This window comes from Talpa europaea (assembly GCF_964194135.1).
Source record: "Talpa europaea genome assembly, chromosome: 8".
Lineage (NCBI taxonomy): Eukaryota > Metazoa > Chordata > Mammalia > Eulipotyphla > Talpidae > Talpa > Talpa europaea.
Genome location: NC_140075.1, coordinates 82,437,042 through 82,460,746, shown reverse-complemented (window position 1 = coordinate 82,460,746; position 23,705 = coordinate 82,437,042).

Below are 23,705 nucleotides of genomic sequence, written 5' to 3'. Positions count from 1 at the left end.
TCCTTCTAATGAGGATAAATGCAATATAGGAGTAAAGTAAGGTGGCTCCCTAATCCAAGATCCTATCCAACCTCCTGCCAGGGCACTGAGTCTGCCTAAAATAAGAACCATCCATCCAAGTGCACAAAACTGAGCTCTGTCCTTATTCGAGTTTGCTCTTATTTCTATTAAAGGCACTCTATCCTTCCTACAGGAGGGATCTGAGAACTTAGAGACAGGTCGAGTGTCTCTCTCCCCCTAATCAAGTATCAGAAAGAAGATAATGACACCAATGGCAACATTCCTCCTTAGTGGCTATAATGAGGGTTTGCCATGTGCACAAGGTACTGGGGGCCTTATGTCCTGACCTCACAACAGTACCACAAGGTGGGATTATCCCCATTTTTACCTTCACTCAAGGTCACATAGCTGGAGAGCAAGAATGCCAGTACCACACCCAGCTTGGCCCCAAAAGCCCCTAGTTTCCTACACTGTATTCCCTAACCTCTAATTCACCTGTCCCCACAGTCCGACCTACCCTCTCCCAGGTTACTATGATCTTCCTAGTGCCTGTCCCAGCTTGTAGCTTTTCTATTTTTATCCACCCTGAAAGTAGCAGCCAGAATATTTCTTTAAAGAACTATTTTAGCATGTGGCTTTCCTGATCAAACATCCTCCAGAGTTTCTTATTTCCTCCCCAGGAAGGCAAACTATCTTCTGTGAACAGTAAAAGCTTCCCCAGTGTGGACCCAAATGCCTCTCTAACCTTAATCTCACATTATTCCTACCATGCACCCAATGTTTCGGCCAAGCAACTCTGGGGGCTCACAGCTTATACTAGATTCTTCTGCTGAGGGGCCATTGCTTTCTTTCTTCCGCTCCCCATCTACCAATGCTCAAGGGAAGAACTCCTTTCCTTCTGGGCAACTCCTGCAGGCCACCTTCCTCAGCTCCCAATCAGCACTGATGTGCTGTGCTGACTGACTTCCATTAGCCTTTACTTGAATCCTTCTGTTGTCTTCCATATCTTTCACCTGTTGGAGTTCTGTATAGATATCTTATTTCTCTATTGGATTATGGCATCATTGAGGTACATACTCCCAGGAAGTGTCACGCAGGCCCTACTTATGGGCTGTACTGTGTTACTGCCCTGGCTCTACCACCTGCCAGCTATGTGACATGAGGAAAATTGCTTCATCTTCCTGTGCCTATTACTTCATCTCTTAAATAATTCTATAATGTCTCCTAAATTCTACAGGGATTAAATGACCTCATAGAATTAAGAGGGTCAACAAATGTAAAAAAAAAAACAAAAACTTAAATTATGGTTGGTATACAGTAAGCATTCATTAAATGCTCATTATTAGTTTTATATATATACACTAGCACTTACAAAATATAAACATCTGCTTTATGTTTCCTATCAGCTGGCTTCTATAAATGATAAACTTTGGTTACTAATTAAAATGGAAAAAAAGATAAATAATAAAATAGCTATTCATACCTTAATTCTGAAATATGGACAAAAATACATTTCTATTTTACTTAAAATAATACTTACATTATTAATACTTAAAATAATATTTAAAAATAAAAATTTTATTTTACTTAAAGTACTTGTTAGATACATTACTATTATCTGAAGCTAGTATAAATTGTTACCCTGTTGTGAAATCTGTTCAGATTACTAGCGGTCTGTAATTAAGAAATGAATGCCAACTCAATAAGCCAACATTCTCTGTGCATTTGAAACATGAAAAGAAAAACCAAATTTAATTTTTTTCAATTTCTCATTCCCCTTTATTTTGCTTTATGCAATAGAATTTCTCATTTCAACTCTGAATTGATTCAACAATTTCACTAATTTTGACAAGGACTGAGGTACAGTTTACTCAGTAAGAATTGATCGATCATATAAATAGAGTTGGAATTGGAATAAAAATTCTAGGAAAACAGTTTTTGTAGCTAAACATTTAGAAAGCATCACTAGACTAGAATGGAAGCACAGAGGGGCACTGATATCATAATTTCTAGTTCATCAGCATTAATTCAAGGAGAAGCAATACTTGATAGTCTAACTCTGTTAGCTTTAGATACGCAAACACAATAAAATTAAATTTTGGAAAACATTCAAATGATGGATATTCTTTCTTACACAAATTCAACCTAGACTACTGAGGTTTCACTAGACAGACGTGCCCTTAGACTGAAAGATTCAGTACATTCATATGGTGACAAAAATCAACCGCAGAGGAAAGTGAGCAGACTCAACATTTATTGAGCACTTACTATTTTCAAGTAATTGCGAGAGAGGAGAGATTAACTGCAAATGGTATCCTGAAAGTCTAACAGACGAGTGTGGGAAATGCTAGTCTAGATGTTAATCTAGAAGTTGGATTGATTTTAACACAATGCAGAGAGAAGCCCTGCTGTGCTGTGCAAAGAAGGCAGAGGAGGGAGTGGTTAATTCTGACTCAGGGCTGAGGACAGAGTACAGCTGGCTGGGGCATCGGAGGAGGAAAGCACATGAGCCATGGTAGACACATAGGAAAGGGCTGGCCCTGGAGCAGGGAGCAGTGCGCTGTGAGTAGAGGGTGTGCCCCGGGTGGGGACACGCGAATGTGTGGGAAACAGAACTGGAGAATCTGAGAACTGGGGCTGGGGCCAGACCGTGGAGAGATTTACAAACTATTCCAGCGAGTCTGGGCTTTCTCCAGCAAGCTCTGGCTATCTCCTGACTTCTTTTGAGCCCAGGAGTGAGCAGTCCTAGGTTTGGGGCATTCGCTGGGGCAGCAGTGGGTAGGAGGGTTTAGAGTTAGAAAAACCGGGAGAAAGATATTAGTTGAGACTTTCATTCCCAATTTTTTTTAAAGATTTATTTATTTATGCGTATAAGAGCTGGGGTGCAAGCCAGAGGTGCTGGAAGGGACTGGTGAGAGCATTCATCAGAGACAGAGTAGAACAGATGGATTGACTGAAATACATTGCTGAGGGGAGACAGGAGAGGTCTGCTGTGCCATGTGGGGCAGCTTCCACATGGGGATCAAACTCAGTGTCTGTGAATATCTTCATAGTGCTGAGATTTAACCCCTTGCACCACCAGGGAGGCTCTCATTCCCAATATTTGAATTGAGCTGCTACCTTATAACTATTAGCATAATCAGGATGCTAGCTTTTGACCCTAGAAGAGCAGTAAATTAAGTTTATCATTATTTCTTTGTTCCCAAAGGCTCATTATGAGAGGCATTTTTTAGTGCCCTTTTCATTATCTAAGAACCTCTAGTGAAATAAATATGCAGAAAAGATATGTTAAATATACAACTTACTCAGTTAATAAATAGTGGCTACTTTAATTAACATTGTTTATAACATTGATGTGTTTTTACATAGGGATGGATGATACAAGGATTTTTCTTTGAAAATTTGTCTGTTAATGCATATCTATCATTCTTGAGTAAGTTGCTAAGAGCATTCCACTTCTGGGAGCAGAACTAAAGAAAGTTGTCTTGTTAAAAAATCACTTCTACCATGGGTCCATATACACAGCACACAGTACCCACTGCTGTGCATGGAGGGGCACAGTAGAGTGTTTTTCTCATCTCAGGACGGTCCCCACAATTTAAACATAAGTGTCAACATCTCCAAGTAATAAGCAAGGAAATAAGTCAAAGCTTTAAATGACTAGTTTCAAAAGAAGCACCTAATCAGCTCTAAAGCTGAGAGAAAATCCTCAACTTTACAATCCTTGTTGTACATCTAAAGTGTAGATATATAATAACTTTTCCGAAGGACATTTCCTCCTTTTATCCTAGAAAAAATACCATGCCCAAATATTTCTAAACTTTCTCCCAGGATTCCATACTTTTAAACATATCAAACATAACCAATTTACCAGCAAAGCAGATTACAAAGCAAAACATTTATGCCCCTAACCTTTGAACAAAGAAAAGAATACTATTTAACAGTGAGTTTTCTTCCCATAAATCATCACTACTCCCATACAATATATACTTTGCATGTACTCGAAAAATTCTAAAAACGTCACATCTTAACTCAAGCTCTAGGTCTGAAGCTCCTGACAATACATTGTGGGGTCAGGATTAACTTGATGGAGCTTACTACTTCTGCCCAGCAGCTGGCATAAGCCACAGATGGCCTAGGCAGAGAGGCCAGCAGCTGTGTCCTGTAAGTGACACAGGAACAGTCGCCAGAGTATGTGCACCCCTGGCCTCTGCTTAGAGCTCCTGCTTTATGGCTTCATTTTCTTCCTGAAGTCAGAGACCTAGAGTCTGCCCAAGACTTTTGGGGTTAGAAATCTTTGGGCAGGATGCCTGGACCTTTGCTTTAGCCTCCTTTTGGAGATAAGATACTATCTCTCAGATCCTCCTCTGTTCCTTGCTGACCAACTCCAGGCCGGGATCTTTCCTGTCCAGACATCCCAATTCAACCCCTTCTGGGAGGGGATTCAAAGAGCAAATTAAGAACAGTCATAGCAAAAGATAAATCCTCCCAGGCCCTCACACAATGTGTCTGAAGGCTTAGCCTTAACTGCAAAAATACCTAAGAGCCCCTTCAGCACCACTATTGCTGGAACATTAGAAACATTAGATTTGCATAGGAAAAAGGAGGTTGTTGGCACTAACTGATTAGTAAGGCCTCTGTGGTCTGCCAAGTTACATATTTGTATCCAATGTGTCACAGTGTCTGGTTGACGAATTTGGCCTACAAACTTCCCAGATGTGAGGCTCTAGTGACTCACCTGAAGTTTGATATTGGGAAGCTTGGGCCTTCTACCTGGAAAGTTTTCTGATAAGCAGGGACATTGATTTGTGAGCCTGAGCACTAACCGAGTGCTGCTGTGTCTCTGGACATGTCTGCTTGGTGTGTGCACAGAGAGAGCTCAGCACAAATGGCGGCTCCTGAATCATTATCTCCAGGCAGCTTTTCAGTGGCCCTCAAGCTCCCCAGTGACACACACATACCACAAGCCTTTGGATGATACGATTACTAGCACAAGACCTCTGGCAGGTCAGGGGCCACAGAACACATGCTGAACTTCTTCACACACAAAAAGAATTCACTGGCAAAAAAGAAAAGAAAGAAATTGGCCAAACATCTCATTTCCTGCTATATAATCAGATGGTTGTGAATCATGTAAAAATTCCTTCTATCTCCAAGAGGAAATACTTCTTACCAACTAGTAGCACATTTGAGACTGTGTCATTGCATAAGAAATTCCCAGGCTATGGGATATATTACTCAATATATAGAAAAATTCATAATGTTAAAATGTCAATGGTTTTCAGAAGAACATTTATTAAGATTATTAATGACCAAAGATCACTGAGGTTCAACTACTAGAGAGATCACCACTCTGGAAAACAGATGGGCCAGGAAGCAGGGACTATTCTTTCACTCTGGTGCACTCTCATATTTAGAAACAAAAATAAATATTTTTGTCATGATTTTGGAAAAAGAAAATGAAGACTTTTTTTGAGACAGAGAAAAGAAGAGGGAAGGCAGGGAAGGAGGGAAGGGCTGGATAGAGTCTTTGCTAGTTAGGGTGTCGAAGATTTATGAACAAAGTTAGGAAATGCTGGAACTTTCTGTAGCAGCCTGCCTCTCCTCAGGGCAGAGAGCAGGCCCCGGATGCTGGCCTCTAGAAGGAAGAGTCACCCTTGGACATAACCTGCCACAGAGGTTCTGGCGTTGTCCTCTTTGGCCTTCGGACAAGAATGTTGGCTTCCAAATCCAAAGTTATCCTGCGTCCATCTGGCATGTTCCAAGGATCAAAAAACAAATGTGGGAAACTCCCCTTTTTTGCACCCATCTCCTCTCTCAGGCTCTGACCTGCTTCCCCAGCACTTGGGGTGAAGCCTAGACTTGTCTGAAGGAAGAGGGGGCAGCTCTGGGAGGCAGCACAGAGCTCACAGCAGAGCACAGCAGTGCACCTCGGCCCCACGCCCCGCCCGCCCGGGAGGTGGATGAATCAGCCCCAGCCGCGCACCAGCAGTGTGGGAAGACGGGCTTCTGGGGCTCACAAATCCTTCAGCTTGGTAATTAGCCACGTACTGTTGGATTTGTTTCTTATGAGAGCCGCAGAGCTGGAAGGGCAGCCAGCGATGGTTTCACAGAAGGGAGAGTAATGAGACTCAGCTGGGTCCAAGGACCTGACCGTCACACTGAGTTGCAGAGATGCTGGGAGGGAGGAGGGACCAAGGACCGGGTTTCATCTTCAGTGTCTTGCCATCGCATGGACTGAGAGGCAAATACAGCACGAATAAATGTTGAACCCTGTGAAAAATTGGTCACGAGAGAGAGAAGGGGGGACAGTAAAGAGGGGAGAACCCACGATGATTTGGGGTGATTTTGTGGAGTGAGTGGAACACATGCCCATGGAGGAGCAAACATGTAACCCCCAAATTTAAATAACTTTAAAGAGAAAGATTAACATTACAAAAGAAAGAGAAGAGATGTAATACTCTAATCCAGTTCTCCTTCAAGAGAAAATAAGGCCAGGACTTGGGGGGAGGTGGGGAATAAGGTGAGGGGAAGAGAGACACAGGTGAGCACTATGTTACTACACCGACACGTTTTGGTAGAGGTTTGACATGTCCAATAAAGTAATGTCACCTGCACCAACCTGCTGGACCAGAACAACAAGTTCCAATGCCACGGTGGCTGGAGGAGGAGGGCTTAGGAGAGAAGAGAGGGGAGAGGTTGCTACTTCTTCTCAGCTGTAGTCTGGCACCTATTTCTCTGTTGAACAATAGAGTCTCTGTGTAAGCCCCACATCACCCAGGGAAGGGGCCTCAGTGCTTCCTCCTTGTTTCCTTATTGACACTGATTCTGGGGGGGTTTCAGGGGGGCATGGACAGTTACCTGAACTGTTCTCAGATCCTGTCCTTGGTTTTACTTCATTACAGGAAGTAGCCACAGTGCAACTGGGGACTCTGTGTCTGGATTTTATGACAAAAGAGGATTTATAAACAGAACTTAAGGGACCTTCCTGAGAAAGAGGAATTGGCCTCTCTTCAGTCAGGAGTTGGGGAATTATTTGCACACCAAGCAAATAGCTCTCAAGCTCACGGTAAATGGCTCCAGAGATATCTCATTTATTGACCTTGGAAATTCATCCAAGACACCTCTGGAGTTTAAAAATTACTGTTCATTGCTTTAAATTGTGAGGGTTACAGATTCTTCCAGATGGGATGATCATTAGAAATGTGAGTTATCAATTGAGATCCTGATGAATAGAGAATACCAGTTTGAGTTGTTTTCTTACCATCTAAGTCCCTTAAAATGATCTGAGAGGGGCCTCCCTGGTGGCACAAGGGATTAATATGCAGCAAAATGAAGCTATCCACTGCAGCATGGGTTAGATCCCCAGCCAGAGAGCTACCCACATGGCTCAGCAGACCTCTCCTGTCTTGCCTGCTGCTCCCCTCAGCAATGTATTTCTGTAGACCTGCCTGTTCTGCTCCCCACTCTGTCTCTGGTGAGTCCTCTTACTCCCTGCATCCCTGGTCTATACATCAGCTCTTGTATGCATAAATAAATCTTTTTTAAAAATGATCTGAGAATTCATACATGGAAGTCAGAATTGGGGAATATTATGGGAAACAATGCATAATATATTATTATGCATTATTTCTACCTCCTCTTAAACAGAGTGCATCCTGCATCAATCTGGTGTTTAAAACACTTACTGTAGGTTATTCCTTTGGGTTTAGGAATTTTTGTATCTAAAAACTTCCCTCAAAATGAAAATACTCTGGGGCCTCCCCGGTGGCGCAGCAGTTGCCCGCAGCCTTTGCAGCACAGGTTCGATCCCCAGCTGCTCCCCGGCCACCGGAGGAGGGTCCCACATGGCGCACAGACCTCTTCTGCCGCCCGCTGCTCCCCTCAGCAGTGTACTTCAGTCCTTCTGCCTGCTCTGCTCCCCGCTCTGGCTCTGGTGAATTCTCTCACCCTCCTGCGCTTCTGACTGTACCCAGTGCATGTGTAAACAAAAACAAACAAATAAATAAAAAAAAATATGCCTCTATAAAAAATAATTAATTAATTTTAAAAAATGAAAATAATCTGGGAAGGGACAATATATCAGCTGTTATAGGCTGAATTGTGTCACCCCGCCCCAAAGTTATATGTTCAAGTCCTAATGAGCAATTCACTTAGAATGAGATCATTAGTGGACCTTAATTCAATATGACTGTTGTCCTTAACACAGGAAATTAGGACACAGATATGAACAGAGGGAAGACCATGTCAAGACAGTGGAAGAAGACTGGCACCTGCAAGCTCTGAAGAAATCAGCCCTTTTGACCTTGATCTCAGAATCCTACCCACCAGAATTACAAGAAAATTAATTTCTGTATTTAAGTCACACAGTCCATCGTACTTTGTTATAGCAGCCCCAGAAAACCAATACATTGGCTGTTGACACTCAAATATGAATTATTGATAGTCAGAAAAAAAGTAAACACTGTACCCTCTACGAGCCTGAGGAGTGGAGACCAATCAGCCTCTGCAGGGATACGAGGGGCAGCAGGGGTGGTGGGAAGCATTTAGCAGCATAGCTTTGGATTTAGCACTAGTTCTAGAATTCCAGGTAAACTACTCAACCACTCTAAACTTCAGCTGGATCATCCACAATGCAGTGATTATAAAGTTGCTAGGCTCAAATAAAGTACATGGAAAGTGCTAGTGCCTATAGCGTAGTGAGTGCCCCTACACCACAGCTACAATAATGGGAGGGGTCAGGGCAGGAGGCTGCTGAGAATGGGACCAGGTAGAGGGGAAACTGTGCTGACCCACAGAGTTGAGAGCCTTGGGTCTTATTTAGATCCAGTTCTATAGCTGGTTAGGTAACTTTCAGAGGTCATTTTGCCCCTGTCATCCTCAGTGTCCTCATCTGTACAATGAGAGGACTAGACTACGCACAAAAGAAAGAAGAGGGACCTGAAACCACCTCAATTTTTTCTCAAGATGGTCCCAGAAGGTAGAGGCTATTTTTGCTTTTCCTTCCCCAGATATCAATTATGGAGCAACTTCAGCATTCTGCAGGGGATATAAGCAGAGTGTCTACTCTCCTTCTTTTCTATTCACTAACCCCCTATCCCTGTAGCAGGCATGTGGTTGACAACAGAACATCTTCCTTGGCCCCTTTTAAGAGTCATCTTAGAATGCTGGAGTTTCCCATCAACCCAGTCTAAATGACCTTCATTTGAGTCTCCCCTCCTTATCCCCAGGGCAGCATCCCACTGGGTCCAGGAAAGCAAAAGCCCATGGAAGAATTAGCCCTGATATCACTCTGAAGAAATACTTAGAAATTACCCGCAATGAATTCTCTGCTAACATGAGAATGTAAGAGTTTAATCACTAAAATGATTGCCTTTATCAGATGATAACTGATGAAGCTTTGCACAAAGCATACATTCATGCAGGCAACCAGCATTCTGTGCCCACTTGCTGCCAAGACACTGTGCTAAGTTCTGGGGTTGAACTTGGGGGAAGAATAAGACATAGATCTTTCCTATAGGGAAATTCATAGAATACTAGTAAAAATTGTCAACCCTCTTACCATGCTCCTTACATAAAATAAGCTGTGCTGTGCTGTTGAATGTTGATGAAAATTATCTGAAAATAATAAAACTTCTTCACCCTGCAGAGCCATCACTTTCTTACCTGTTCACAGTAGGATGCACAGCACTTTTCTAGATTCTGAGACTCAGACTCATTGCTGATAACAGGATGTTTCTCAAGTCTGGGAAATCAGAGAGGCCCAGGTCTCTCATGGGCTGCTTGGGCATAACACTGAGCACACCTACAAAGAGACAGGAAGATTTGTGCCCTTTAACACCCCTGGTCAAAACAAGTACTTGATGTTCTGACTACTATTATCTGGCACCCATGTTAGACCCATTCTTTGAACTAACAGGTCTGAAAAATACCAAATTCAGGGAACCAACAGGCAAAATTCCACTGAGTGGGTACTGGACATGTAAGCGACTGATGAAGAGTGATTATAAAATGAAATGCAGTTTAATTACAGAGTCCACATGTCTCATACAAGTGAGTCTGGATTTCTAAGGCCTGCTTCACATGCCTCAATTACCAAAAAAAAAGGGGGAAGTTGAACATACTCAGAAAGTGTCACCAAGTGTTTATAACACAGTTTGGATGGAGAATAGAAGGAGGCAAGTTCCCATTTTCCAGGATAAAACACAGAGATTGCATTGATGATTTTCATTGTCACGTATTTTATTATTACAAAATATTCAGCAGCTCTTAAGTATAGCAGAAGGAAAATAATGCAAGGCTTAAGCTAGAGAGCTAGAACTAGAGTTAGGAGGGGGGGAGGAGATGGAGGGAGAGGACAGGGAGGAGGGAAAAGGAAGGAGATAAGGGGGTTGGGAGAAGTCGAAGAGGCAGGAGGGAGGGAAGAAGAGACTAGTTATGAATGGGAAAGGAAAGAGAATTGCAATATTTTGTTGAACTCTCAATACTGACGTGTGTGCATACAGATGAACTTGACTGACTTGAAAATGAAGACACTTCTTTGCACCATTTAATAGTGCTCCTAGAACTCCCTGGTGAATGGACTTTTTCAAAAAAGATACATGATTGAAAACTTTTCATATGCAGAGACAACTCAAAGCACAATCTTACTTATGAACTGTAATATCTTCTGAAGATTATTTTACTTTAAGTTCTTGGCTACAATGTTTTTTGATTAAATAAAGGTTTTCTGAAGCTAGAAGATTTCAAACTTGCAATAGAAGGTTTCCTATGAGATATCTAAAAGAGAAGGCATCCCAAAAAGTTTATCTGTAAAATGGTTAAAATGGCCCTTCCTGCTTTGCAGATTTAAGAATCTGTCCATTCAATGGAAGGAGATAGGAAGTTTTTGAGGAGAGAATGAATAGTTAATATTAATAGGTAATGTTTATTGAGCATTTACTATGCACATTTGCTTTTTCCAACACATGACATAGATATTATAGTTTTCCTCATTTAATTGAGGTTAAATGATACTAAACAACTTGACGAAGTTCATAGGATTAGTAAGTAGTGAAAGATAACTAAGTTCCTGAGTAGTCTGACCCCAGCGCCTAGTCTTACAATTATAGTTGACCATGAACAACTCTAGGGTTGGGGACACTGACTCCCATGCTGGCAAAAATGCAGGTATTAACTTTTGACTCCCCCCAAACTTTATAGTCATACCTTGGTATTCATAGACTAGTTTCAGGATGCCCCTATTTTGGATACCAAAATATGTGGATGCTAAAATCCTTTAGAGTTGGCCTTCCCATCCATAGGTTTAAGATTTTCCATCCATAGATTTAACCAACTAACATCCATGCATCCATGGTTTGTTGTACACATGAAGGCAGAACCTGCAGATACTGAGGGCTAACTGTATTTATTAGGGAAAAAAAATCTGTGTAAAAGTGGACCCACACAGTTCAAATCCAGGTTGCTCAAGGATCACATGTATTATATTGCACTGTCTTCCTAGGGATTAAGAAAGAAAACATCTTAATCTTCAATTGACTGATGAAGTGCCAGTGATTCCCTGCTTTGGAGTATTTATACACAACAAATTCTCTTCCACTTTTTTTCCTTCCCCTCCAGGATTTTCAAAGCTTGTAGGCTGCTCAGCACAGGAGAACCCTGGAGCCTCCCATCTGTCTTATTTTCTCTGTAGCTTGAGCCAACAGCCTCACCCCCCAAGACTTGCCCCAGCTTCTAAAACCCCCCTCACACACCAAAGAGAGTGCAGCATCTGGATACTAAAGAGAATCATGCCCTCCAGCAAAGAGATGCTAGGAACATTCCTCCAGGGTAATCTAGAGTCAGAGTCTGTCGAAAAACATATCGCCCACTGAGGTGAGGGCCATGCAGAGCTTTTCTTCTCTGAAATAATAGATGTGTGGAAGAATGGTCTGAAATAGGTCTTATGAGAAATGTAAATGAGCTGGGGCTATTTATTCCACAAGAGACATCTACCACAGGTTTTAAGATCTGTTTTCATGTCTGGCTCAAGCTAATACAGGAGCAAGCATGGTGGTACCCCCTGCCCAAAAGATGGAGGCTCAGAATGAGGGTGTCTAAAAGACTGTCTGTACCACTGTAGAGCAGATTGCCAGGGAGGGGAGTTAATTTTAATATAGGCTAGAAACATCACTATCGAGGATAGCTTTATACCTCACTGTCAATAGGACTGGCTCTGTTTCTGGGGTGTTGATTATTTACAAAATCCACTGACAATTCAGAGGCCGAGTCAGTGGTTTTCTGGGGATACTTCTACTGCAATATGGAGTATTTGCTAATGGTAATGTGCTCTCACTAAGCCACCCGGGGTCATAGAAGGAATCCAAGTATGGGATTCAAGCAGACCTGGTTGACACTCCATCTGCTGCTTTAGCAGTTGGCAAATTCTTTTTTTTTTTTTTTTTCCATTTTGAAAGACTGGATCTCATCATGTTGTGCAGGCTGTAGCCCGCCAGGCGCCATCCCACTGCAGATCTGCCTGGGAGCTCCCAAGTGCTCCCCTTCTGACCTGGGCCAGTTCACCCTTTTGCAGACAGACTTCATTAGTGGTATGTCCCCAGGAAGTTACCACATTCCATGCAGAATCCTCTGGGCTCAAGTCATCCTCCTCAGCCTCCCAAGTAACTGGGATTACAGGGTTGTGCTACCGTGCCCAGCAGTTGGTAAATTCTTAATCCTTATTTTTTTAGAGCTTTGTTTTCTCAACTAGGGGATGAAGATAATATTTATTTTAAACTGTTGTGAGGATCAAATGAAACACTATCTGTACAATGGCTTGTCCCCAGTAGGTGCTTTCCTCCCAGCTCTGTGCTCGGGCAGGAATGTAGGAGAGGGAAGGGTGGGAGCAGTGCTTAGTCAGAGCATTCAAGAGGGACTGTGTGCATTTTGCAGCTAAGTTTCCATTTTTTGAACACCACCAATATGTAAAAATGACCCTCAAGGTCAACCAATCTTCAAGCAGTAGTTCTAGGATGTTCAGATTCCCATTTACTCAACAAATTTCAACAAACTGAATCCAAAATCAACAGCTATGCCCATGGCAGTTCCAAGGTCTATTGCATTTCTGAGGCCAAGTTCTTAGCTGGTAACTTCATATCCTAATGCAACAGGTACATATTATTGTCCCTATTTTATAAATGAGGCAACTGAGGCCCTGGAAAATGATATACTTGCTAATTAAGACACACGGTGGCCAAGCTGTAGAGCTAGAGTAGGAAGCCAGGTTCTTTCTGGTTCCCACACCTGAAATGAATGGGAAGGGAGAAATAATAGATCTTATGAGCAGTCAGTATGTATGCAAAGCCAGAGTTAGAATTCAAAGCTACTAAGTGCAGAATGACAGGAAAGCCACACATCAGACCCCAGCACCAGGGATCTGTCACCATTTCCAGGTACCATTAAGATGTTTCCAGCAGTTAGGCCAGAACAACCTACTTAAAGCCCCCTGTCATAGGCATTACAGGAAAGCAGAGGACTGTTTACTTCATCAGACCTAATCTCTTTATATCTAAAATGAATTTCTGAGGACACAGAAAAACTGCTCTCTGCTCCTGACACCAGCAAGTCTTGAGTGTCACTTGATTTATGCCTCTGCCCAGCTTGTGCCAACATGCCTCTCTGTACCTACAAATAGCTTTCCATGTGCTGAAGGCATACAGGTAGGAACACAGCCATTCTGACTCATTGCTACACAGCTCCAACCTGGTGCTATTTGCCTCTCTGCACCCGGTCACCAAGTTAATGGCTTGTATTAACAGTGATATTTATAGACAACAAATTGAACTCAAAAGAAACAGCTATGCCCATCACAGCTTGAAAGGGACTATTCATCCGGCTCTCATGCATGCAGCGCTGCTGTTTCCTTGTGGCCCTAATCCCCAAGGACATGCCAGAGAGTACATGTGTTTCTCTTCCTTTCATTTAGGAATTCTTTTTTGGCTACAGTGAATGAGGGAAGAAAGAGTCATAAAAGAACATACAAGATATTGTTCCTGATGTTTTGTATCCTGTTTATTATGTCCTGTTACACTAAGAACAAAATAAAGTGTTCCCATGGCCTGCAGGACTCTCCATGATCTCACCTCCTTTCCCTATACAACCTCCACCCCTAATCGCTCTCCCCCTTGGTCACCTGGTTTGAGCCACTATGGCCCCCTTGCTGCTCCTGAAACACACTTAGCATGTGTGCACCTCAGGAGCTTAGTAGCTGCTTTTCCAGGTGCCTAGAACTATCCCTTACATACAGAGACCTTCCCTGACCATCCTACCTAAAACAGCACCTTAAGTAACTAGTTACCCCTTTTCCTGCTTTATTTTTCTTCTCAGCATGTATCTATTTAACATTATGTTGTATATTTGCTTGCTTATTTGTGCTCAAGCCCATGCACTCAAGCAGAAGCTCTGTGAGCACGGGGTTTTATCTGCCTTGTTCGTGGGATGAATGATCGTTTAGGGAAGGTAGGCTAACTCAAGGTATGATAAAAATATCTAAATATTCCATTGTCAGCAGCCTTATAGGTATTAAAAAACAATAGCTTCTATTTTTAAATCAGTAATTTATTGGTAAAAGAGTAGCCTCTGAAAAATATTCAATTTTTTATATTCCTCCCCCCCCCCCCATGGCTCCTTTGCTGCTCCTGAAACATACTTAGCACATGTGCACCTCAGGACCTTAGAGCCTGCTTTTTGCAGATGCTTGGAACTATCTTCCCTTACAGCAACAAAGGAGCCAAAGGACAGGAAAGGATTTGATACAGGTAGGGAAAGCAAAGAAAGAGAAAAAAATGGGTGAAAAAATCTAGTAGCCATAATATCTAGTCAGTGATAAAATTTTAATAAAAGAGAATAGCTTGACATATTATTGCTTTTGAATAATATTTGAATCTTAAAGCTCAGAGAGAAACACATTCCAGGGGATGCTAAATTTCAGGGTGGAGTATTTCATGAATCATTACAAACACACCATGAAAGATACAGTTGATGGTCCAAAAAAGAGACATTTTAATCAACTTTTTACATGAGAGTAAATAGAGCTCACAGCGCACCTGTGATGGTCACAAGACAATGGAAGATGTGAAGACTAGAAGCCATGTCTTCCCTCTGGCTGGTTTTCTCCCAGAGATGCTGATTTCTTCGAGTTGCCTTTTCCCTGGGGCTTTTATGTTAACAAAATATCCTCTCTCTTACATGCAACCCTCTTTTCTTTCCCTTTTCCAAAGGGAAATACATAATTATCTTATAACCCAAGTCAGCATTTCTCAAACTATTTTCTATATAACGTGAAATATTTTTACAGATATTGCTCAAATTATAATACATGAACATGTGAATATTTTGGTAAGTCTAGGAAACTAATAGTCTCTCTCTTGCTCTTTCTCTCTCTCATAGGTATATAGTACATTAAAGATCTGAGAAGTCTGAAATACAGAAATTATATATCCTTGTTTTGCTCAGTGCTGATAGAACTAACTTGTTCAAAGAACATTACTGTTTTTCCAGATATTGAGGAAATACTTCTTTCTATGTAATACACACAAGGTAACTATGTAGGCATTTATAATACATTGCATATAAACAGACATGCACAAAAAAATAAGATTATGTCGTTTGTGTTTGTGTGTGTGCTGTGTGTGTGTGTGTGTGTATTCACTCAGAAGTGCCATTTTCTAGCCTTTGGGGGGATATACAAGTTAGAGTAAGCCAAGCGTTTATACAACATTGAAGTTCAGGTTAGCATGCAGAAAGGAAAACACAGTAGCTGGTATTAGTAGGCATACTATTTAATTCTTTGTCCAAGATCTCTCTTCTAGGAATTGCTTCTACCTACTCACTCACCACCCAAGGAGCTGTAGTAGAGAATCCCATGTCTCTGTACTCTGGAGTCCCTGCCCACACAATTGCAGTCAACTGGTACATGGTGTTGACCTCAACAAAAGCAATTAGTTATTCCAATAACAGAGAGAGTTTATTGGGAAACCAAACAACAGGCGAGGACAGAGTGGCGAGTGCATTCCCAGCGAGACACACATGCCCTTGCCTGAATTCAGGTTCTCCTAACCTGGAGAGAAGCCCCCCCTCAGTGCCACTGCAGGAGGACACAGTGGGAGAGGCAAAGAATGTTGGGTCCTGCAGTTTTCTGATTTGCCCATGGGTGGGCAGTCTTTTTCATTTAAATAAGGCTCCAAATATTAATATACACAATGGGTCAGGTCCTCACAAAGCCTGGACATTTTGGAGCCATGACTTTTGAAAGTCCTTAAGAAAGGATAAATGTGGCATTGAGAGAAAAGCTGAGACAGATTGCAAGAAAGGAGGCACTCTGCAAGAGCCCCAGCCTTGATTGTCTTCATGAGGCCAAGCCCCTCACATGGAGTCCATGAGATATCCCCCTAACCCACCAATCAGACTCCTTTCTCCCTTTGTTCTGCCTTTTGGCTAGAATTGTTCCTGCTCCTTGCAGGCTGGCTGAGTAGTACACCAGAGCAAGAAAGGACACAATGAATGAGTCAAAGATAGCAGGGAGCAAATGCCAGAACTTATAACCCACTCAGTTGTCATTTTCCATTCCCTAGGCTCTCCATTTTCACCCCCTGTATTTTCAATTGAAAGCAGTGCGGTGTTCACAGAAGGAAAGGAAAACAATTCTAAAGCACAAGATGCTTAGAAATCTTGCATTTAGGTTTGCATCAATCTATAAAAGACTAACTAACCACTCTAATAAATGCTTTCAATTTGTCTCACTACTTTCTATGCGTTCTTTGAGCTATTACTGTATTATATCAAGCTTTGCCTCTTAAAGCTCTCCTTCTTTTTAAATTCTGCTGCAGCATTTTTTTTGCTGAAGGAACTATTTCAGGTGGCTTATTCTGTTTCAGCAAAATGGGTTTTTAGCCCCGTTAAAGATATTGACATTGTGGCTGCATTCCAAAAACATAGCTCTAGACTAAAATTCACACTTTTGTGGTGGTGGTGGTGGATATAGAAAGCAATAAGTAGCCTAACTTTATTGTAACTACTCACCTTAAATTAGCTTTAAAGGAAAAAATAATCACTTTCTTAGAAATAAGGCCAACACAAAAAGAGCTGAGCAAGCAACCAACATTAAAGGGATACAATTAGGAAAATATTCAAACCTACAAGCAATCACTAAAATACAAACAAAAACAAGGGGTCTTTATTTTTCTATCAGCAAAGTTACACACACAAGTACTCTTTTGGGGGGTATCTTGGCAGTATATGCCAAATGTTATAAAATGAGTGTTCCCTTTGGTCCTCAGTTCAACTTCTGGGAGAAAGGAGGAAATATTAAATATGAAAAAATTACATCCTTGGTTATGCTTAATACTATTATTTTTAACAATAAAAAATGGAAACAAGAAACTAATGTCCACTTAGAGGGAAATAAAGAGGTAAATTATAACATATCTAGTTGATAAGTTGTTATATAAAAAAGGAATGATGGTAGAGATTACATAGGAAGCTAAAAATCACTGACCACTTTATATTTAAGAGTCTTAATATTGCCTGTATGAGATATTTACAACCATGTAAGAAATATATGAAAAAATACTGAAAGAAATATTGTGAATTACTTGCAGAGATTCATTAAGTGTTAGTATAATTGCTTTATTTTTTAAATGTGACTACTTTTCTAATTTTACATTTTCTTGGTTTATACTCCAAGAAACCAAATTTGGATGTTAATATACAACAACTACATTTAAAGACTTAGAGGATCCCTTTAAGAACCATCTGTTAAGAAATGTAATAAAATCATTAGTCTATACCTAAGATAAGTCCCAAGGAAAGTATTAAACCAGGGGAGACTATTACACAGGGTTTTAGAAGTTGTGCTTTGAGAAAATGTTTGTGAATGTTCACTAATAGTTCCAAGGCAGGATAATATGCTATTCTGCATAGACATGATAATTTGATTACTTCCTTTGGTCAAATTATACTGTAAAGTTTTCTTCTGAAAGGAAACGTACTACTAAGAGTTATAAATATTGAACATCTACTCTTTTACATAATATTACTTTTTACCAGACTTTGTTCATACACGTAAGACTGAAACACAATTTCCCCCATGTGCAACAAATCTATTAGAAGGCCACTCTGAGGGAAGTAAATGTTAGTTATTGTTCCTATTGTTACTGCTGTTACTGTTACCCTAGCATTGCAACTGATCTTTAACATTTGAAGACAAACTTTGCCTCCCACCCCCACCGCCCCTGCCCCCCGCTACTCAAGAGAAACTTTCTTCCAAAGCATCATTACTTATTTCCCTTTGCCAAATGCAAAGAATGGTCTGTTTCTTCCCTGTGAGCATGGTGGCATGTATAGCATTTGGCATCATCAATAGTTTTTAAATTATTGCTATTCTAGGTATTGTTCTTAGTATGTCCAAGCATGCCTCATATAATCTTCACAATATGAGTGGGCCTCCCCTGGTGGCTCAGCGGTTGAGTGCTGGGCTGCAGGGCTGCCCGCAGCCTCTGCAGCACCGGTTCGTTCCCCAGCCACCGGCGAGGGTCCCACAAAAAAATAAAATAAAATAAAAAAATAACCCTATGAGTAGCTAGTTTTAATAGTCCCATTTTATAGATGGGGACACTAAGGCACACAATGTGGTTAAGTTGCCCAAGGTAACCCAGAAATTTAAGATCTGGAATCTGAATTTGAACTCAGTCAATTCTTCCCAAAAGTCCAAGTTCTTGGCCACCAAGTCAATCATCATCTCCAGGCTATTGTGCTGCTTGGAGTGACCTCCTATTCTATCACTTGTCATTCATGCTTGCTGTTTTTTCACTGCTTCTTTTCATTTTCCCCAACTGATAAATAAGCTCATGACCTAGCTGCCCTCTCCCCAGTGGTTCTTTCTCCTGAACTTAAAGATCACTTTCATGATAAAGAGGGCTCAGCCTATACCTGAGAGAGTACAGGTAAAATACTTGCCCTGTGTTTAATAAATGCTATTATCATTTTTATTAGATAAGTAATATGTATATCTATATTATATGTAGTAATATAAAATGGTGCTATAGACTTTTGAAAGTGCTTTAATACTTTTTTTTCATTTGATTCTCAAATTCTGCATATTCAAGATCAAGTTTATTATATTTCTGCCCAACAACTTTTGGCTTCCCTGTTCGTTCAGAGTGCTGTCTTCCTCCTGGGCTCAAAATCTAAGTCTTCTTTAACTCCTCTTTCTTCTTTAGTCTCTACAATTGATCTGCTTCTCAGTATAATAGGTTCTATTTCTACCAAGCTTTTGAGCTTTCTTCCTCCTTTCCATTTCCCCTGTAGCTAAAGTGCCATTCTGAGAATATTATTCTCCATAGCCCAAAATCTCCAGTGTCTCCCTACTATCTACCACAATAATTTCAACCTCCTGAGTCAACATCAAGAGTTCTTTAACATGATCACCTTACCTTTGGCATTAATCTCTATATTGTATCCTAGACTCAATCACATTAGAAAACATGTATACATCATATTTAAGCAGAAGGGACTATTGCAAGGTTTCAGACAAATTAAGTCCCTCACACATCATTTTATAAGTGTCAGATTTCCCTTAATGGTGACAACAGAAAAATTTGACCTGAAAATCCCCATAACATCCTGCAGAGGTCAGCTAAGATCACTTAACTTTTTAAAAAAGTAAATAATGTAACTATTCTCCACAAGCAAATTTACAAAATAATCCCCACATTTTAACAGAGAGCTGTTCCTTCCATTCATTATAGTAGTAGAAAGGGAAAAGAGAAAGATACAGAATACTCTGGGCTACTGAAATTGTGACAATCCCCTTTCAGTGTTCTCCCTTGTCCTGATAAAAGAGCATGGTTCCCAAATAAAAAGTCAGTGTGAGTCAGAAGATTGCAGTCATGACATCCGGGGGTATGAACAGGTCACCCTGAATGATGAAAGCAGCGTAAGAGCAGTGAGGCAGGTAGCAAATGTTTTCTTAGGCCTTGATTTTTGTTTTAAAACTTTTTTATATGAATCATCTCAAAACCTAATTCTGGTAAGTTATTTAAATTCTACATTTTTAAAGAAGTAAAAATTACTTTATTTTGTCTATATTCTGTCTAAAGCCTGATAGTTTGGCCACACACAGAAGGCACTGAAGTGCCCCCTGGTGGCAAGCTATCATTATTGCAGATTCATGCAACATCCTTTCTTCAGTTCTACTGCCTACACAGTGCCAGTTCAAGAACAATTTGTTCTAATTTTCCACCTATCTTTGAAAAATTTCCACCACCAATTCAATGCCCGAGGCACTTCTGGTGGTCCTATATTCCTTTATCATAAAATCACCAGGGGAGAACTCATGTATCATTTGCACCTTGTTGTAACAAGTTACTTCCTGATGTAAGTTCATGACTCCACTGAAATGGATTTTGACAGCAGAGATGCCATCTAGGCCCTGCATTAGGAGAGGGCATTAGAGGCAAAGGGGGAAAATGGGCGTAAAGTGGAGCAGATGGACCAAAGATGAATGCTTTCTTTTTTCAAATCATGGTCAACTTTGGGAAGGAGTAAGCCCTGGTAGAAGCAAAGATATTTTGGTGAAAAGTGGAAAGGAGTGTTCAGATGAGCACTTGGGCAGGAAGGAAATCATCCCTCCTGATTGCCTCTACACTTCACTATCAGCGTTAGGGAATTATTCTGTAGTCTGTACTGAAAAAAAAAATGTGTATAATTGAGTTCTCAGCACATGTCGCTAAGTCTTTCTGCTTATATGCCCCAGACGCAGAAGAGCTACATGACCTGGTTACAGCTACATGACCAATGGTTAAGTGATTTCTAGTTTCTGTATGGGGGCAAAAACATGGTAAAAATCAGATACTAGGAATTCAATATGATGTTAATACAAGGAAGAAGATCTTTATTATACTCAACATCTGGTTTGGGAGATCTGTGAGTAATGCTTCTCGGAAAAGGAGGATTGGTTCAGCTGCAATTTTATGCTATCCTATCACTGATTCCAGCATTGATTCAGCAATGCAGACACCAAAGTCCCCGAAGTTGTACCTTGTACCTATACTGGTTGATTCCAGGAGAGAAAAAGAAATTATCTTTCCCTAGATCAAGATCAGTAGTAGCTTAGTACTTCCCAAGATCATAGAGTGCTGATAAACTTAGCATAATTTGTGCACCTAAATATGGCATCACAGAGGATTTGCCTATGTCATTTAAATCTCAGACGTTGTCCTTTTTGGAGGAAATATTGCAAGCTTTCTAAATGCTACCTTCTCATTGAACTTCCACAGTGATCTTTAAGAGGCTGTCTGCAAACAGGCAATAATAGGGAATTAGACCTCACTGTCTCCTGAACCATCTCTTCTGCATTAAATGGGTAATCATTTTGTTTTTCAGAGAAAAACAGTACTACTGTTTTTCCTTGAAGCTGCACTGTCCACTGTAATAGCCACTGAGTTCTTGCCTATTTAGTTCTTGAAATGTGACTAATCTGAATGGAGATACGCCGTAAAGTATATAAAATTTGATATTGATTACACATTGAAATAAGAATATTTAGACATATTGGATTAAGATATTTTACTAAAATTAATTATATTTGTTTCTGCCCTTTTAATTTGGATATTAGATTATTTTAGATTACATATGTGACTTGTGTTCTATTTCTAGCAGTGAGGCTTAACCCTTGTTTCATGTTAGAGTCACTCAGTACTTTTTGAAAACTATCTGATGCCAACCCAGAGCATTTAAATCAGAAATATTGGGTTGGGGCTCAGCATCAGTGTTGTTGTTTTTTTTTATTTTTTGTGCTGCTAAGGTAGTCAGCATGAACTACTACTCTACATTTTGGAATTCTATGATTCTAAGACTCTAATGACTACTTATGCAGGTTAAAAGTTCAGAGCTGTGCTTTTCCTTTCATGTAATCAACTTTGTTTTGATCTATTTCTCTCTAAAGAAACAATACAATATTTTTCAAGTCATGCAATTTAGAATATTGTTTTATTTTCTAATGAAGTTAATATGAGTCCAATACACTCCCAGGACTGAAAGAAAATGCACTGAACTTGGGATTTTAAGGTCAATGAGTAATATGTAATCTTTTCTGGGGATTCTTCTTACACTTGCCCTTTTCCTCTTGAAAATACCTGCTTTGTTCCTGTTGCTAACAAGTCAACTACAATCCGTGCCCAGCACCGCATCTAGTGCTTACAAATAGCCTTTCAACAGAAAGAAGAGGATCCAGGACTATAGAGACACTAAGACCGAGGAGCTGGCCTGGAGGAGGGGTCACCGTGGACCCCAGCACACATCCTGGCAGCCACAGCACAGGAGGATGTTGAACTCCTGAGTCTACTGGTCCTTTGGTGCCCTACTGCCTGGTCCCTTTAATCCCTATTACCCTCACCAGCACTAGTTCTCGGATTTCTGCAACATATGCAGAGACAACAGTCTGAAAACCTTTCCTTATTAAAACCTGTTACTAAAAAGAAAAGCAAGAAAAGCATCCACACGCTTCTTAGACTTGAATGTACCAACGAATCACCTGGGATCCAGTTAAAATGCAGACGCTGCTTGAGTGGGTCTGGGTTGTGGCGAGTCCTGCAGTTCTAACAGCATCCACGTGAGACCAGGGCTACTGTCCCATGAACCAACTGTGAGAAGCAAGGCCTCGGGGCTTAGGAAATTAGCTAAGACTCACCTGGGCAGGTGGAGCTTGTGCTTAGCTGTCTAGCCACTTACAAGACATGTGCACAGAACACCCTTTTAAATGAAGTCTCTAATTTGTCTTTGGAAGCAGTAACGTGGACACTGATTTTTCTTTTTGTAGAAAAGTAAGCATCCTGAGTAGGGCAGTATCTTCAGATCATATTACACCACCTCCTAGACCACCTGCCTTCCATTCTGTGTGGAAGAAGGAGGCTGTGTGTTCAGAGAAGGTCTTTGAGAGCTAATTCTATATTTCTAGTTCTGTATTTCTCCAGACCTCCTTGTGTCTACCAACAGGAATCAAAACTGAGTCCAAAGAGCCAAAACTATTCCCTGCCTTCCCTGCCCAGCTCTCTTGCCACCACTGTCTACCCTGGGTCCCCACGTCCAATGGCATCATGCTTTTTATCCTTGTTTGCTTCGGGGGCCACGAGACATCCAATCTCCAGGTCACCTCACTTCTCACATTGTCCACTCCCCATAGGCTCTGCATATCCCTCATTCCACATTCACCTGCCAGTCACAAGACACCTAACTCCCAAATGCCCTCCTTTTGGAGGGCCCTCTTTATTGTTTTAGCAAATTCTCTTGTATCTTCAGCCTTTCCTCTGAACGTTCCTTTCCCCTGGGCCTCCTGAACGACGTTCTCCCCTCATTATTCCAACCACTGGGCTGGAGCTTGAGGGGCATTCTCCTTCCCCAAATATTGCTTCCATGCCCTCTTCCCTCCTCCCTTGCTAAACCCCTTCAGCTATTTCTCTCATCCCATCACCTTAATCACTCGCTACCACTCCTCATTGCAGTGATCAAGCCCTGGGTTGCTCTTACTCATTGATTTCTTTAGTTCCTGACTCACTGTGACTGTCCTCTACAGTAAGCCCTCACTTCACCTTCTCGGTAGATCCTTGGAAGTGGCAACTTTAAGTGAGACAACTTATATTGAAAGTAGGTCTTCAAATAACACCATTTCA